This window comes from Hippocampus comes, unplaced genomic scaffold (genome assembly GCF_001891065.2).
Source record: "Hippocampus comes isolate QL1 unplaced genomic scaffold, H_comes_QL1_v1.1 scaffold1, whole genome shotgun sequence".
NCBI classification, from domain to species: Eukaryota; Metazoa; Chordata; class Actinopteri; order Syngnathiformes; family Syngnathidae; genus Hippocampus; species Hippocampus comes.
This window is the reverse complement of record NW_017805010.1, coordinates 2,027,879-2,047,040: the sequence shown is the minus strand read 5'-3', so window position 1 is coordinate 2,047,040 and position 19,162 is coordinate 2,027,879. Positions and strand designations below refer to the sequence as shown.

Below are 19,162 nucleotides of genomic sequence, written 5' to 3'. Positions count from 1 at the left end.
ATACATATAGATGTACATCTACATACAGTCAATTTTTAAAATGTTTGAAGGAGGTACGACATGAATGATTTACATGCTGCACCGCAAGCTAATGCTTATGTCTTCCCTTGAAAATACACAGAAGCTAAAACAGGCAATTATTTTCATAAAACATGACCAGAGGGAGCCAAGAACAATCAGGTTCCTGGTGCAACCGCACAGCGTACAGCACTCATCGACAGATTAAACTCGAGCCCTTTTGAGTGCGAAGAGACTCGGCTGATCTGATGCCGCATGTGTTGTGCTTCCAAGCACACGTACGCACACGTACACACACAGACAAGATGCGTGCTTGAGATTACTCATTACATCCTCTACTGTGCACAGTCCAAATAGGATACAAAGCAGCTGACTTGCATCCTGACGCCTTCAAAAAGTGGGGGGTTGTGCATCAGAGAGGCTGTGAATAAGCCTCAGATATTCCTGGAATGTTAATGTTAGGCTTTGACCACGGAAGTCTTTTTTTTTTTTTCTGGCTTCTCTTTCTCTCACTGGACCATTAATGACAACTTACAACTTACGCCTGCCTGCACAGCGAACACATTAAGTAACCCCGAACATTTTCACAAAGATTTTAAGTCCAGGCAAGACCGCCTTAGTGCCGGAGCAATTACATCACACTCAATGCTCACGTCAAGTCTAAAATACTCTGAAACCTCTCAGTTTGAATGCACCCGTTCCTTGTACAATGTATAATGCAACCCAAAACCTTTTTGGGGAGAAATGTAACGTTAACCTTTTAAAATCAGAACAATTTGGATCCCAAAATGAACTAGGGTTGACCTCAGCGCTTCAACTATAATGTCAAGGAACTGCGCTTCAAGCACTTCAATTAATGACAACTTACAACTTACGCCTGCCTGCACAGCGAACACATTAAGTAACCCCGAACATTTTCACAAAGATTTTAAGTCCAGGCAAGACCGCCTTAGTGCCGGAGCAATTACATCACACTCAATGCTCACGTCAAGTCTAAAATACTCTGAAACCTCTCAGTTTGAATGCACCCGTTCCTTGTACAATGTATAATGCAACCCAAAACCTTTTTGGGGAGAAATGTAACGTTAACCTTTTAAAATCAGAACAATTTGGATCCCAAAATGAACTAGGGTTGACCTCAACGCTTCAACTATAATGTCAAGCCTGTGTCATGTTCAGCGCACACCGCGCGCCGTGCTTACGGACAGGAACTGCGCTTCAAGCACTTCAGCCATCTCCAAGGGCGAGAGCAGGTTTTGTAGCGCTACGGTCAATGTTAAAATAGCTTCCTAGCGGCATGCGCAAGCGTACAAAAAGCCACAGAGAGCACATTCACCTACAGTGGCGCATTCATCTTTGTTTACACCCGTTTCAATCTTCAAATGTGTAGGCCATTGACGCACATGGACGCGCACGTATCAACACAACTGTATTTGCAGTGCAGGTCAGCCTGCGTGTTCAGCCAGTAAATGGCTGGAGTGTAATGCGCCTTGACCTTCTGTCTTTCTTTCAGATGCACCTATCGTACATTGCTGTCGCTCCCCATATATCACGGGGGCAAATGGCGCCCTTCACCCTGCTCCCTCCTGTCCTCTCTTTAAAACGCTGAGGGGGTGGAGGGGGCGTTCAATTGACAGGCCTGCCGGGTTCCTCAGCGAGCACAAGAGGGGAGGGGTAGTTCAGTGAGGGCAAAAGCCGCAATGAATAATTATGCTTCATAATGTGACTCCCTTATTTCCTGACCACCAAATGATAATTAATGGGAAGGACAAGGGGGCATTAAAGAGTCTGCCTTTCGTTTTCTCAAACAAGGGGTCCGAACGGCCGTTTCTCGCCTGCCACTATCAAAGCAGCACAGCTCATCCCTCTCCAAAAAAAGAAAAAAAAAATGCTCTTAGCTTATTTATGATGCCAGTAGTTCTGCTGTGGAGAGCGAGCACACACCGCTGCTTCAGTCAGCAAAACTGGCTGGATCACTTTACACAGCAGTTTGCCATTTCCAGCTCCTCACTTGCTTCGCAGCAGGGCAAACCTACGATGAGTTGGAAATGGCTCCTAATTGATGTGTTCATGGTTCAAGTCCGAGCCGCTGGAAATACATGCAATAGGACAGGGGGCTCACATGATGAGGTTTGTGTTTCATTTAAACGTATGTATATCAAATCAGTGATGTGCCGTAGCAAAGCCAGTGCTGATCGAAACGGTTTCCATACTAAGAGCTTTATTGATCTTGGCACTCATCTGTGCTGGGTGAAAAGGGCCGCTGGTAATACAGGGATGGGAAGTGCTTCAAGAACTGTGCGGTGTTTACGCACCTATTTCCGACCCTGACATATAAGATGTTAATGCACACCACTCACTGGGCTAGTTGAAAGCCGCGGTGGCTTGGGAACTTTCTTGAAATGGAATAAGAGCTGCAGCGTGACCTGAAAGCGCTGAACATGAAAGGTGAAAGTAGTCGCTTTCACAACAGCAATCCTGTAATGAGTAAACAGGAGGCCTGAATACAGATCAGTGCAGAGCCCCATTATGCTTCGTTCGTGATGCAGGCCAAAGACGAGAAAGGAAGCCATTCACGGTACAATTCATGCATATGTCAAAAAGTCAAGCTTGGATCACGAATCTCCATAGATCTGAACTTTACGCCGCCGCCTAGACCTATTAGCAGCGGCACAAACTTCAAATCCATTTTGTGTAAAAAGAAAGACGCGAGACACCAGGCAAGAGGCCAAGAAACACACGGACGGCATGAAGCGGAGCAAAACCGAAAGAGGTAAAGGCCAAAGCCATAGAGCTGTTCCACCTCTAGTAATAGTTCAAGTGACATGTGCCATAACAGGATCCTTGTGTTTTAACCTCAGTGAGACGCACACACTAAGGGCGTGTAGTTCATGGAGGATTCATGAATGACTGCTAAATAACAGACAGAGTGCGGCTCTTACTTTTCATCACTCCAGCAAGTTAGATGAGTGACACACACACACACACAAGCATGCACACGCACACACACCCCACTAATAACCTTGGGCTGGAGCATCTACTAATGCTGTGGCCTTATGGAAGAGTATGGGCTCTAAATAGACCGTCCGTTTCTCAGCACCAGTTTGTAATGGCTCTATTCCAACCCCCCCACCTCCATCCCCATGTTGTCATTAAATATTTATCCTTGCAGAGTGTCAAGGTGACAACCATTGCAAAATCCAAATCGCGCGTCTTCTCCTCACGCCGCACACAACAAAGGGATGTTTTTTAAAAGGCATTATCTACAAGTGTTCCTTTAATCAGCACATGGTAGAACTGCAGAAATCCCTCAACAGCCCAGTCCCAGAGGAATACCTTTCTGTGAAGCCTTATCAGGAAAGGGATCTCCTTCAGAAACAACACGCTGAGTGTTTGAGGATGAAAAGCCCGACTGCTGCTACAACTCCTCCCTGGCTATGATGTCCTTCTCCAATGATCTCGGAACAAAGGCCCCCATTTTGACCAGGAGTTATGCTGTGTATCCTATTGGTTCCAATCCTCTTTGTTAGCTTTGTTATGCTAGCAAGATAAGCCCCTATGGTGGGTGGTAGGGTGCACCAGAGCAAGTGGTGTACTGCATGAGCGCCAAAGCCGGCAGTCTGAGAGGCGGGGGCGGGGTTGATGGAGGACCGCGGGTAGTATAGATCCTCAGGACACAGATGTCCAGTCTTGTCATCACAATGACTCACAACACCTCCAAGAACCTGGTGTTTGCAAACCGGAGTGCTTATGAGTGGGTGTTAACTTGATCTTTTGACTTGTTTCCATCAAAAGCTGGAGTAAAATTAACAGACCTGTGCTAAGTTTCCGTACCCTTCTGTTGGGGATGTTCTGGAAGATGTCAGAGATAGGCGCTTACGATGGGAAAAATTCATGTTCAATTTTGTCAGTTGTTCTTGTTTTTCAAACCAACTGAAGTGCTGAACTCGTTCCCATGCCGGTGTCATATTGCGTACAACAATGTTGCCTGAAGGAGTTGTGCCATCCGCGCATGTAGCTCAAATTCCCAAAGTTGAGCTACGGTTTGGCTACAAACACGTTAAAATTGGATTTACACATCCAAATTGCATCAGGATGCAGTTCATCAACTACTTAATTCAAATCTATATCATTAACAGAATTTTTAATCATCAATTCGTTGATTAATCAGTTACTAACCCCATCTCCAGTAAAAGTACCACGTAGATAAGCACAGTGGAGTCTGTTGACTGCAGATAGAGAATTTGTCTTCTGAGCAACGACAGAAATGAACCGGAGCACACCATTTTCAAAATACTGTCGACGTGAAGTCATTTGGTTTTCCTGTTTGCAATAAAGGTCAGCAAGCAGCATCGTCGCGTCTCTTGTTCCTTTCATTTGTTAAATTAATTGTCAGATTAGTCAAGCTGGTCCGTTGTGGCTCACGCGCTTATTGTTATCCGGCCTTAGTTCACACCCCGCCGTGGAATCTCACACCAGATCAAGGGTTTTACCACTTCAAACTGTAACCATGTCAAGAAGAAGTCAAGTGTAGTGCTCGGTGGAACATGGCTTACAGATCACTGCCCCAACGCTCACTGACTCCGACGCTAGCCCTCAGAAAGGCATGTTGGCAAGCTGGCCTGCTTCGGAAATGGTCTAGCAAATGTAGTCATCTCACTCTGTCATAGCAGTGTTACTCTTAAGTAGCTTTCTCATTTATGCAATTAGAGTCACTCACTCAGTTGAAGCTGGCAAAACATGAAAATCTGTTTCGTGTAACAGTGAGTACAGTCAACCCACGCGCATTCGTGGTTCGGAAATCGCAAAGTCACCAATGTTTTTGGGGGGGTTTCCCCCCCCTTTATCAGCAGAAAACCCACCTGACGACTTGCGATTTTATAAGACGTGGACAGGAAAGTGATTGTTGAGGTAGGACTTTTTGAATTCTCTTCCTTTTCTAACATGCTAGTGGAAGTAATGAGCAAACACTGTGGAGACTGGCAACAGATGCGTCATTTGTCCTTTGCTCTTTCTGGGGTTGAAGAATTTTTTATAATGACCTAATTAAAAAAAAGTCCCCCCTCAATATTGTCATTTAATACGGGATTCATTGTATGGTATTAATCGTATGATGTATTTGCACAAACAAGCAATAAATTAGTATCACATTTATTATGCAAAATTGTTTTGGTCTCCTATGGCGGCGCGGGCACCCGCAGCGGCTCCTCTTGTTGTCTGTTGTCTGTTTAAGAGGGAGGAAATTTCATCTGTGCTGTCTACACATACAGCAGATTTGACAATAAAGTTGTACTTGATACTTGATAAATTAGGCTGATGCAAAAACAAAGCCAAACTTCAATTCCAGTTGTTATCTTATACAATAAGACTTGCAGGCTTTGAAGCGTTCACTACGACAACGGCGCAAAACTCCACCAAACACGTGTGGGCTAAACATAAGTCAGTAAGCCATAAGTCGTATTACAACAATAATGCAAAGAATCTGCGCCTTTATCGCTTCAATTTGTCGGGTTTTAAGAAACAATGATTTGTAAACACGGGGACTGTGAACTTCTATAGACACTATATAAATAAATGAATGAAATAAACCTGTACATGCAATTATATATGAAAAATAAAGCCTAGCAGCCAACTGAAGTGAAGCAGTCCCCACCCGTCCAAATTACAGCCTTTGTGATTTGAAAATTGCAATTGTTCAGCCCTGTACTGTACAGTACTTGCATTTTTAAGCGTGAGAGTGCAGCAACCTTTAAAGATTTTAAGTGCATGAAATGCTATTAAAGCCTTGAAGGATCATAGTTTGTGGTATATTTGTGGTTTAAAATAATAGGGAATTATAACTCTCGCTCATCGCAAAATACATCATTATGGGGGAGCAGAGGTGGCGTCAATTTGTGGAACTCGCAGCCTGACTTGATCTCTCTCCCCCCACGAATAGCAGGGGTCCACCGCAGTCAGAGAATTCAAAGTGTGCTGTGATGAGAGCACGCAGGCACAATGGACCAAAAAAACCTAACAACAACAACAACTAAAAAAGAGGTACGATTTGGAGGTAAATGCATAAACATGAGCAGGAAAAAAAAAAAAAAAAACAGCAAATGCCTCTGGAGAACAGATGAGTGGCAGAGTATTCGCCAGACACAGCATCATTGTCTACTGTTTAGACTGGAGAGGTCATGCTCCAATAAGCACAATCAAACCATGTGAGCATCTGTTGCCTTTAACTCTCCCCTCTCTTTGTTTTACGGCGCACGGTCACAGTGAATGATTTACCCAAGCTCTCCCATTTTCCGCGTGTGGTTGACGTGTTTTAAATGCTTAGTCGGGGGCACATGTCTGGGCAAAGCTTCGATATTTCCTTTTCGAAAAGCTTTCCTCATCCAACGGGAAACACACACCGGTATCAGCATGCTGATTTCAAATCTTTTCAGTTCTTGTTTACATATCTGGATTGTGCAGTCATCTCTTCCTGACAATTTGCTCACCCCCTCCCCCAAAATGCTCTCTCTTCCCCAACCCCCACCCTCGCCTCGACTCAGCTTGACAATCAACCCAATTAGATGAGCCTGTGAATGAACACGAGTGATGCTGTAAGCACTCTTACATGCACACACACATCAAGAAAAGTGATTAGCCTGGATTTTTAGCATTCAAAAAAAAAAAAAAAAAAAAAACATCAGATGATTTGCCGGTTCAGAGAGAGATCAGCCCCTGACATGCAGCCCGGGGCAGCTCAGAGTGTCTACCTCATTATTTTTGCAGGAACAAGGCCATTGGTGATCCCTGCAAGGTGCTCTCATTATGATCGGGTCCACAGACTAGGCTGTTATATGCAATAATCATTCATTATTAGTGGGTCTAATATTGGCAGCAGTCCAACTGATGATCAAGTTAAATGACACTTGCAAATCATTCGTTGGCGATACAGTGTAAACTGTTCTTTCACCATTTCAGTTTTGGAGATTTAAAGCCAAAATGTAAAAAATAAAGAAATAAAAATCGTATCGCATGTATCGTGGTATGTATCGGATCATCTTAAATGAGCGATGCAAACTAGTTTTAAATCGGTATAAATCAGTTGGATGTTGGTGAGAATTTGTTGCTTCCTTGAACGTAATTAATTTGAATAGTTTGGGCTTTGGAGAGCCTTTCCATCATTAATTAAGATGAAAAATGCTATAGTCATACCAAATTGAATCGTAATGCCACTGAATCAAATCGTCTCACTTGAAAATGCACCATTCGTCAATATCTTACCCCAAGTATTGAGATACACATTGAATTATCTTTCATGGGCCAGGTGACAGCAAAGTATCTACACCGACATGCCAAAAATGAATCTTCCCTAGATTTCACAATTTACAGAACAGCTTGGTGTCGTCATTTAAAGATGCAAACAAAAGGTGATGCCAAAAGGAGCCCTGAAAGCCTGTTAAATGGCGAGCTAGTTGGTGACTTGCACCTTTCCTAGCGTGGAAAGCCCCGTGACAAGACAGTGGGATTTTTTTTTCCAGTCACCGGAGGTTTTCAGTCGATACATTTGAGCAGGTCAAATGTCAAAGCATGTGTAGGTATGAGAAAATTGCTCGATCAAGAAGCATTTAGTGTTCAGCAGGTTGTGGTTTTCACACAATCAGTGGACACTCCCTACCCAAGCCCCTCCCACAGCATTTGAGAGCGTAGACGTTGGCTTGATTCTTCAAAAATTTGAAGTCTCATTTTAGGAACTTGGTGATTTTTTTAAAAAAAATTAAATCACGTCCTATCACTTCTCTGTAGTCTGCCAAATTTAGAAAACATTTTGACTTCACAGGGATTTGAAATAAGCATCAAGCTCACCCTACTCAACGTAATACCTGCCTTAAAATTGCATTATTCACTTGATATTTTACAAAGGAAAATAAAGCTTAATGTGTCATGTCACTTTGCTGAAGTGGAAGAGAGAAGTAGCTTCGACGAAGTACATCACTCCCACACAGTGACTGAATGTTCGGATTTTTTTTCAAACACAAGCTGACAAGTGCAAATGACACCAGGCGAGTGACAAAAGCCATTTATTGCGGCTTTGAGAGAGGTCTTCCAGTTGTGATAGGCTGCAATGCTCCAGCGCTTCCTCGATAAATAGAAAGGAGGCTGCCGTAGTGTTTTCCAATTTACGTTGCCAGGGTGACAAATGAAAAGCAAAATGACCCTCATGCCTAATCAAATGAGTGAGTGACAACAAGTCAATATTTTCTCATTGTGTGGACAAGCAATATATCTGCACAGTAACGGGCAGTGTGTGCCTGCGTGTGCGCTAGGGCTAAGGCAATGCTAGATTCACAGCAGTATGTGGATAATGTGCCAATAATCTGGCTCGGCGCAGCTGTTAAGACCGCCGCCAATAAAGACGGGTATCAAAAGAACCTTTACGAAGGAGAGGTTAAATTACCAGTCCAGCAGACATGGTCTAGACTGCGCACTTCAAACAAACACTCCATCCTGGAAAGGCTACAGGCCAGTAAAGACAAAACTGTAATTGGACATTGATCTGTTGAATTCTTGGGATGAATAACTCATTTTAAGAGCAGCCAGGAGAAGGAGAAAGTGTGGGCCTTTCTGATCTTCGTAAAAACGGAACAAATGACATCTGAAAATACGAGAGAGAGAGAGAGAGAGAGAGAGAGAGAGAGAGAGAGAGAGAGAAAAATTGTGTGTGTGTGTGTGTGTGTGTGTGTGTTGAGAAAGATTACATCCATTTTTGTTTTTCTTCCAAAGAAGTTACTTGTCATTTCCAAAAGACATTACTTAAAGAAAACAGCAATTAGCTTGTGTTTGATTACCCCCCTGACAAAAAAAGAAAACAAAAAAAAAAGAAGAAAAAAAACCCCACCAGCCCCTTTTCCCTGAAGACAAAATGGAGCAACATAATTGCTACCAGTCCAGTTTAACACAAGCAAGATCAATGGCAAAATGTATCAGCAAATATTACCATTCGCTGCCTGGCAAGTAATCATTACGGAATGGCACCGATGCATTATTCATTGACTAATGTATAATTCAGAGTTAACAGCAGATTCTATGCATAAATAAAGTGGTGATACATTTAAACGCATTAAATGTTTACTCGCTTAAGAGAGGATACGGATCCACAGCATGGAGACTACCTTGCTGCGGTTACTTGATTATCATATTTTCTAACAATTGCTCAGAAATTTGGAGGTGGATACAGGAAAGTGGTGTGTGGACAGGATAAACAGGCTTGTTGGAGAACATCCCATAAGGGTGAGTATTTGCTTACAATTAACAAGTAACAATTGGGAGCGCTCCAATAAAAACACACATGAAAGTCTTCACTGTCGTTGCTTTAAAGTCTGAAAATGAATGGACTGTCTCTTTATCACTCATGATTGAAGAGTCAAGCTTGGGTGTTGACGCTACAGAGTTGTTTTCAGATGGGATGTCGATAGGGAGGGACAAGGAGGCTCCATACGACGGCGTTCAGAGCAGGTAGCCCTTTGGGGATCGCCATTCCACTTTATGACCGTGCACCGGCTTTAACAAAGCCAGATGTCTCTCTCTCTCTCTCTCTCTCCCGCTCGCTCTCTCTCACACACACACAAACACTTAACATGTGTGAAAGTGCCCTCCGATGAGCTGAGCCGCTTCAAGGATGTGCACACAAGAGCAGAGGCAAGAAGATAGGACCTGTTTTCAATTATGCCAATTTCTCACTCATTCGTGGCTCCTGGGGTTTATGTTAATTAAACATATCGGCCCTTCCACTGTGCATACAACAAATTAGATGGAATTTTTTATGAACAATCAAAGCACAACGCCACTTCCTCTTCATGCTTGAGTTCTGTATTCACCCAGCAGAAAGTACTGCTTCCTTCGCGCCCTTTCATGTGAGCTACATCAAATATGTGGCAAGTATGGACTTGGCTCACTGGTGAACCACAACCTGGGATGATTTACCAGGCTGGCTCTATCATTTAGGTTAGACTCAGAACCAACCTTGTCAAAATGATCACACAGGCCAAGGAAAAAAATATACTTTAAAATGCATAGTCGGACAGTCGCCGGCATTGTCACTTTGTAGCCAGACACTAGGAACATCCACAAAAACTGACTCCCGATGACGCAAGTCTTTTGAATAGCCGTTGCGGGTGTATGTGTGAAATGTAAACGAAGACTTGTAAGTAACATGACTGAAATGTACACAGGGTGTGTTGGAACTGGAGAAGAATACATCTAACAGAGTAGCTGCTGGTCTGCTTCCTGATTACTAACATGGTAATGTTGAGTTCTAATCTGCTTCTCTCTGTGGTGTGCTCCAAACATACGGCAGCGTGAAGCGATTCTCCCTTCACATAATGACTTCAATATATTAAAATGAGACATCAGCACTGGCTTAAGCGGTTATTGTTTTGATTATATCACATACAGAAGCATGTCCCGACTGGACACTTGTCCTAGCCAATGCTATTATTCACAAATGTTTGCAGCTGCCACGTAAACAAACAACCAAAACGACAAAATACTTAGGGGGGGATCTGTTTTGTTCAGTTCAAAACAACCACGTGTAAAACCTCTGAGTCCTTCACACAACCATGTCTGCCTGTTTGTCGGGGGATGGAAGTGATGGCAACAATGGCATGGAAGCCAAGGCTTCTCATTGATTTTCTGCCTCTCTTTATGATGAGGCGGCTTTCGCAAATCCTGCATTGTTGAGGTCAAAAGTGGGAGGGTGATGACGGGTTATGTGTGTGCGTGTGCGCGCGCGTTCGCCAAACTAAGCAGCATTAACACACCCAAACAGACGGTAGTAATTAACAGACATTTATCTAATCAGTGACTTACAAATGGTTTGTGGTTTTTTTGTTCCTCCGTGAGGCAAACTGGCATTTTCATTCACAGACAACACGCATCACATGCGGCTCATTTATATGGAACTGACACAAAGCAGTCATTCAACATATGAACAAAATGGAAAAAATATGCAGATCCCAGCGGACTTTGGTATGAGAAAGAAAATGACAGGCACGTCATCATTGCATCATTTACAACTCTTTCCTCCAATTCTTTGTTTATTGCATCATTCAAGATGAAAAAAACAGACAATCTCTAGATGTTTTTTTTTTTTTTTTCCCACCTTCTACCAGCCAGCAGCTGCCATCGTCCTGTCAGAGGAAGGAAAAGGGGCCAGAGACACAGTGCGGTGCAATCCCAGCAGGGCCGTTGTGCGAGCACATTAAATAATATTTTTCCAGTGCTGTCAAACATTCATCTGCCTCTAAGCGGCTGGACAGCCGGTGCAGCTTGTTTCTATGAAACATGTCTCTCCCTCTTTCTCCTGTCCATGCTCGGAAACAGCCTCTTTGATACAGATGTCAGATTCCTCAGAGGTGACACTCCAACATGTGCCAGTGTGTGAGCTGAATGTTTACCAGCTCTCTGCTACAATTGCTGTTTGTGCGGGGGGGGGGTGACTCACGCTGCGACCTCACCTCCCTTACTTTACATGAACAGCCACCGCAGACAAGAGGAACTGGACTGGGATCAAAAGGGCACGCCAGGTTCAAAGTGCTGCCAGTGTTGGTAGGCAGCATTACTAACATAACATCAGAAACTAATAAACAGCAGTATGATTGTGTGATTTTGCTGCTCACTTCTCATCCCATTGCAGGCTCACCACAAACGATTAGGATGCCGCGCACATCACCTTAACATGGCTGACCACTTCCCCTTTCGGCCTGTCCGCAAGTAATGAAACTAAACGGACAGCGTTCCCTTAAGCGTAGACGGGAAGAAGCTGTTTCAAACGGTGACAAGAGGCTGCATCTGAGAATGGGACTGCTTGTTGATATCTGAACCCAATCACACTACTAGGGAACAGAACAGAAAGGAGTCAAACTCCCGATGAAACGTTTCCTTTTTTCACCTACGGGGGTGCCAATAGCTAAATACATAAAGAAAATGAGTGTTTGACTAACACTCATCAAAGTATTAAGTTCTATTTTTTGCAGTGAAAGCATAACTGATGAGGTGGCAATGTACCGTAAAAAGCTTTTCACCATGTTCAGGGGCTGAGTGTCGCCCAAGTATACAGTGTTAAGAACCGCACAAGCCGAAATATAAACATAACACCTAATTCTGACCGCAGTCAAATAAACACCATCACTGAAATTGACCTGAAAAACACGAGTATGAGCAAATCAACAGCGAAGTGGAATTATAGTAAAAGTCGAGGAGGGTTACTAAATTGGGAATGAATAAAACGGCAACAAAGCAATCTATGGTAACATTATCACTTGTTATACAGCCGTGATGCATAAATTCTTAACACATGAGATCATCCCCGATTGCATCAAGAGCAGTTGCACCATGATGACGATATGGAAAGAAACTCTGATGAAACAATGTTGATGTGGCGTAGATCTTAATCGGAAACAGTCAGCGAGCCTCAGTCAAATGTTTAACCAGAACTGCACCTGGTGTTTATACAATGCCACACAGCGACATTCCTCTACGACTTTTATAACACAAACTGCCCTTTACTAGCCGGACCGTTTTTGAGAGCTTAAACATCCTTTACATTCCAATCACGTGTCGTTATCTGCAGGCGAGTCCACACTGCGTCTCCTAACTCCAGTGGATTAATCACATCTGAATCATTAAACTAGAGGTCACTTCTTTTCATTTGGTAGTTATGCAGGGGGAAGTGCAGCAGCCATACAGGCATGTTGGGAGATTAAGCTCCTCGTAATTTGCAATGCAACATCTGAGTAATAACTGGGTGAAACATTCAAGGAGGAGGGCAGAAATTGTTTTTATAATGGCAGCAATTGGAGGCAATCACTGCCCAGCTCATGAGGTTTTTTTTTCTCTTCTTTGTGCTTTTGTGGCCACGAGCCTTGGCGTGAATATGACTTCTGACTGGTGTCACGAGTACTCACTATGACCAATTTTGCAATTTTTGACTCGAGTGCGCTTTCACTCACGCGCACACACACGCGCGCGCGCGCACACACACACACACACACACACACACACACACACACACACACACACACACTTCTCATCCTCATAGACTGGAAAACATTAGATAAACGGCCTTTCAGACAAATAATTTGGTCTGCTTTCAAATCCTCATCTGCCTCCCTGAATACACACATCCCACCAACTAAGCACCACACATCCCACCAACTAAGCACCCCCTCTGCTCTTTTCAGCAACAGGCACAGCCCCTCTTCTTTTCACCCCCACAGTGAGAGCTGCATGTGCTCGGGCCAGAGTTCATAGCCTCTGGGGTGCTGAAGGGGGAAGTCAAGTTAATCTGGTGGTTCTTCAACAGTTTTCATATGGGGCACCATTCACAGGTACAGTCATTTCACTCCCCAAAAGGACGGCTACATTCTGTTCTGACATTGTAATCACAGAAATTGTAATCACAATCCCAGAGCTACACCGTCTGGATTAAATTTGGGGGAATCCCGCTCTACCATTTAAACAGTGGGAAGAGATCCCATCAAAGCTTTTTGTTTTGGTTTTTTTTCTCCCCACTTCCAAAAGCATCTTCTGGTCAAAACAGAAGCCAAGTTTTACAACTACCTAACCAACTTTCGACTTAGTCACAGCACACCAAGTCACACGCACTCGCTGCAAACGGAATAAACACAACAACAACGACAGTGCACATTTTAAATGCCACCTGGCTTTAGTCTTCAGATAGTTCCACGCATTCCACATGCGCTGGCAGCCCACCTCCGTCAAACAACCCAAATCAACCGCCCCCCCCCCTCCTCCTCCTTTCCTCCTTTGCGTTCAACTACTCACCCGCCAGTCTGGTGATTCTTGGGGAGTCCCGGTGCAAACAAGTTCTTCAAATCCTCGCCCGGGATGACCCAACGAACTCGCTGCACCAAATCCAGACACACGCACAAAGCAGACTTTTCCTCTTATGCGAATAAACCCCCCACCCCGCTCCACTGGCCACATGCAGAAGGAGCTGAGGCGAGCGGCACTTGTTTCAACAAAAGACGGCTTCAACTCGCTCCGAGATCCGACGGCAACGAGGCGAGCGGGAGCGACGTTCGGCGGTACCTCCTCCCCCCCCAACCCGGTCCTAAGTATTCCTACTCGCTGTTTCATCGACGACGAGAAGGGGGCGGGGGGGAAACGAAAAGTAGCCCGTAGCTGCTGGTTGCTTGGAGGGCGACTAGAAGGCAGCGAGTTTGCCGTTTACAGGCTCCGTTTCCTTTTTTTTTTTTCCACACAAACACACACGCTACACGCACACTCATATGCACACGAATCCCCCCCTCCCCCCTTCTCGTGCCTCACTTCACCATGCGCGCGCGCGCGCGCGCGCGCACACACACACACACACACACACACACACACACACACACACACACACGCACACACACACACACACACACACACACACACACGTACTCCTTATCGACCCCCCCTTCCCCTTCCTCAGCTGTTCGACAGACTCATCCACATGGCTGACCGAGTCTTCGCTGAGACACAATCACCCTTAAACTCGACACGAGACACAAATAAAGAGAGTGGAGCGGATTTAAAATAATTATCATGGGAAAGACGGTATCAATGGTAGAGTGACTGATGCGTCGTAGGTTAGCACGCACGCATAGCCAGGAAGTATGAGCAGTGGCCGACGAGTGATGAAAACACTTATGTTTAAAAAAAAAAAAAAAACACATTGGGGTCGTCTTCAGACAGCCAAATCTTGCAACTTTTATCCTGTACCACCTTTGCTAAACCTTTGTTGGATTACATCAGAGAGTCCACGAATGATTTAAAGGTGCTTTTTTTTTGAACATAGGAAAGGACAGCACTGGTTCAAATGATTTCGGTGTCACTTTTTCTAACAGACTTGGTGTGATTGGGAGTATTGTTGACCTTGCTGCATTCGAGGAAGGTGAGAGAAGTCAGACTTTTCTGACTTTCGACTCGGAAAAGGTCCACTAGAAGGTCCCTTGGAACTGCGGGGTCTGATTTGCAAAGTCGAAAAAAAAACAAAGACCCGAGTTCACCGACCGACTTCAATGAGACATCACATGACAATGGCAACCTCACGCAGACACAAACTGAATGGCAAAATATTTAGTGATTCCAAGTAACTTCACTCAACACCATCTGATTTGTACTGACTGTGTGAAAATCTGCCGTTAGGCATCAAATTAGTTGGTGAAATGAATTAAGTGCTTTGAAAAATGATTTTTTTTTTAAACATTTCTTCATAGGAGACCCTAAATTGTCCACAGGTGTGAAGGTTAGTGTGAATAATTGTTTGCATATACAGTCTGTGCCATGTGTTTGCCATGTAACCAGGTCAGGGTTTATCCCTGCGCTCACCCAGGGTCAGCTGGGATAGGCTCCAGCTCACTCGTGACCCTAGAGAAGATAAGCGAAAAATGGATGGATAGGATCCACTTTGTAATAATTTATCAACGAACGATTGAGTATGTTAGTTGTATGTAAATATGAGACAGCAATGACATAAAAATAGCATGGCCAAGTAGTGTTCCAAAGCTATTTTTCATTTCACTGAATTGTGTAGTCCACTTTGGAAAAATCCCTTGATAGTGACGAGGGAGTGGCGAATGAGTGAACGGTTTTGAACACAGAGCTGGTCTTCCCCCCCAAAAAATGTTGAAACCAAACCGTGAAGCAGATTTAAAATAATTATCAAGGGCAAGACAGTGGTCAGTGGTAGTCGCTTGATGGCTTAAGAGGGGGACACTGTCTGCACTGAATATGCATGTTTGCAGAGGCAAGCCAAAGTGGCCCGCTTTGCGCGATTTGAAGTGAAATCCTTGAAAAAATATATCCTGATATTTCCATCTTTCCCATCTACAGTTATTTAAAAAAAAAGCTTCAAACACGGATGACCTGGCCCATCAGTTCTTTTCAAAAATCAAATGTGGCCCTTTAGCAAAAATGCTTACCCACCCCTGATGTTGTAGGAAGATGCACCAGCGGCGAAAAGCAAATGGATGCTGTTCAGGCTTGGAAAGCTCATTTGCATTTTCGGAAAATGAATTAATTAGTTACCCTGCCCATTTTGTTAATGGAAAGTCACATGATTAGTCCATTTACAATATCACCAGTGGTTCCATTGTCACAGTGCCTTCTCGAGCGCCTCCCGTCAAATGTATTCGCGGTGATTTTAGCGCTAAAAATGACAATTTGCTTTGTCTTCAGGAAAACAGCTCAATCCAGCCCTCCCCGAGTGGTGTTCAAGCAGCAGGGAAACAACAATGGGCTGCGCTAAGTTATGAAACAACAGTAGTATTTCCATTTCATTGAGCAGGTGGTTTGACACATTTTCATTGTCTTAAACACGATATTGGATCACTGTCAGAATCCAATTAGCTAAAGCAAATAGTCAGCGCGATGGGCTCTTTTTGCACGGAAGCCAAACATGAGCAGGAGAGACGGGCAGTGGGGGATCAATAGAAATTGAGTTGAGGGTGGTGTGGTGTTCTCGTGTGCGTGTGTGTATATGTGCTTTGGGGTGGGGGTGTGTGGGGCGGGGGTCTTTCATTGTCCTACAAACCATGTTGGCCGTCTCCTTTTCAATAGAGGCAAGGAGGCGGGGGTGCTTTCTCCTGTATACACAACCTCTTCCAGCTCCCAAGGCAACAACTACTCGCCACTCTGGTGCTCAGTCATCATACTTGGCCTCGGCATACATATTTTACACTGAATAAGATTGGTGTTTGTACAAATGCACAAAGCATAGTTACTGCTCTGAAATGAAACCGGTGATGTTCTGTTCAACACAGATTGGGTGCTTTTGAAACGAGGAGCCGAGCCATAAACAATTTTACACCTCCTGTAGAGCACATGCCGACATTTGAAAAAATGCCCTCTCATTTAGTGCAAGACAAATACCACTTATTACACACACACACACACACACACACACAGAGAGAGAGAGAGAGAGAGAGGGAGAGAGAGAGAATTAATATAAAAATATATTATTTTCACAAGTCTTGGTACTTACTGGGCTAGCCTGGAACCCCAATGATTGTTTTTCATAGGGATGCCCCGATCGATGAGCGGTTGATTATTATAAGTGTGTGATCGGTGAATCCAATCAAAGCCTCAAAATGCAGATCAATCACACTCTGTCTATAATTGTTCTGGTAAAGGAGTGACACATTCCCCCAAGTGATTCTCTATGATAAAAAGGACTTGTTATTAATTTCTAAGGTAGATAACCTGAAGAAAATGAATCTCATTAATTTTTTGACAAATTGGCAATGACATTAAGGAATTTTCATGGGTGTCACTATTGCACACGCAACTTAAGAGTTATGCTTTGTTAAAAGAAAAAAAAACGGACAAACGATACAGTTTAAATATGACACATCCAAGTCCTGGTAACAGATGCACACATATATGACAAGGATTAACGCCCTTATGACTTCATTAATTAAATGTATTGCACCACGCAATGCACTGTGGGAATTGAGTGGTGAAATCATATGACACGCCTTTGCAGTGTTGCGGCGTTACTTTCATTGGCGACACAAAAACAAAAGAGAAAAAAAAATCAAGCATGTGTACTCTGTATTGACAGCACAAACTCCGACTGAGGTGTCATGAAACAACTTAAAACGCCCTAACGGCAGAATCACATACACGACTGCGCTGGTTATGAAAGCAAAATGGTGCATTCAGGGTACTTTCACAGCATCGGGAACTTGTCAACACACCGCTCCGTTCTGCACATTAATTATTTTTATTCAACTATAATGTTTTAAAGATCGAATGAAGCCAAAATCGAAATCATGATTACATTTTGATTATTCGTCCAACCCTACTTCCATCTACTGTAAACATCGATGCCTTCTCTACACCGCTATCCCTCTTCAGGGTCGCAGGGAGCTGGAGGCCGTCCCAGCTGACTTCGGGTAAAAGGCAAACAACACCTTGGACTAGTCAACAGTCAATCACGGGACGCATGTGAAGACAGAAAACCATTTACACTCAACCCACGCTGCCTCTGCATGCAAGTCAGGGGAATGAACCCCAGTCACACAATCAGTGACTGAAAATGGCTTTCCGAACAAAATCTGCATTTGCACCTTTGGGAGATTCATTAAAAAAAACAACAACAACAACAAAAAAAAAACATCCAGTTTGTAAAAATAAAACATATTCTTCTAAAGCACAGGTGTCAAAGTCAAGGCCCAGGGGCCAGATCCAGCCCCCCCACATAATTTTATGTGGCCCGCGGGAACAAATCAGTGTGTGAATTATCATGATTCTTGCTGAAATCTGTACTGAAATGTCAAATTGTCACGGGTAATAAATAACGTTGAGATTTTGCACTGGCCCTCCGAGGGAAGCCGTAACTCCGAAGTGGCCCGTGACTAACAATCAGTTTGACACCCCTGTTCTAAAGGAAATTAGCTCTTCGTCCAAAAGGAAAATAAAGTGAAGGGCTGGGGGGAAACGCTAGCATAAATGCAACTACGGTCATAAATATGACAAGTCATAATTGTTTGGAGAAAAACTTCATTATCCGCCTTAAATGTAATTCTCATAAAATGAAGTCATAAGAGGGGGATAAAAATGTACAAAGGTACAATATTACGAGAAACAAGAATAAAGCATTAACCCATTTAATCCCAAATGTTTCCCAGACATTTAAAAGTCAAAATCAGGTGTCATTGGTAGCTCTTTTAGATAATCAGTAATAAAAAATCTTAGAGCCCTGTAAATTAAATCATTGTTGTCCTTCACAAATGTGACCGGTGGGATTAAATGGGTTCAGCACAATTTCACGAAAAATGTTTTGGTTTGCAAACGTTGGGTCTCTTCCAAACAACAAACTCAAACTGCATTTGTTCTCTATGTTCCTCTATTAGACGGATTCAGGGCCATTCCCATAGTTGAATTAGTGCTAGTGTAGACAGGATGTTACTCAATGACCCACGATCTAATAAAATGTCTCACACACACACGCGCCGCGGCTACACTACACTTCCATAATCTCCCTTTTATGCATGATTTATGACACCCTACACCTGCATTTGGGGGATTTTTCCGGGGAATGAATTCATGTAGGAGAAGCTAACTTTTGAATAGGTGTCCACTGTGGTGACCGCTGTCCTGG

At 43.7% G+C, this 19,162-nt stretch overlaps 1 protein-coding gene across 4 annotated transcripts in view; it reads right to left on the bottom strand.

Moving 5' to 3' along the window:
- The window catches only part of rerea (arginine-glutamic acid dipeptide (RE) repeats a), a 148,262-nt gene that overhangs the window by 80,492 nt on the left and 48,608 nt on the right, over positions 1-19,162 (bottom strand). Inside the window, exon 1 of one of the 4 annotated variants that reach the window (XM_019863013.1) lies at positions 13,837-14,286. The exons of 2 other annotated variants lie outside the window; for them this stretch is intronic. The gene's annotated coding sequence lies outside the window, so the exon portion shown is untranslated. Of the gene's footprint in view, positions 1-13,836; positions 14,287-19,162 lie in introns of those variants that run through there. One more of the 4 variants, XM_019863017.1, reaches the window with a different exon arrangement.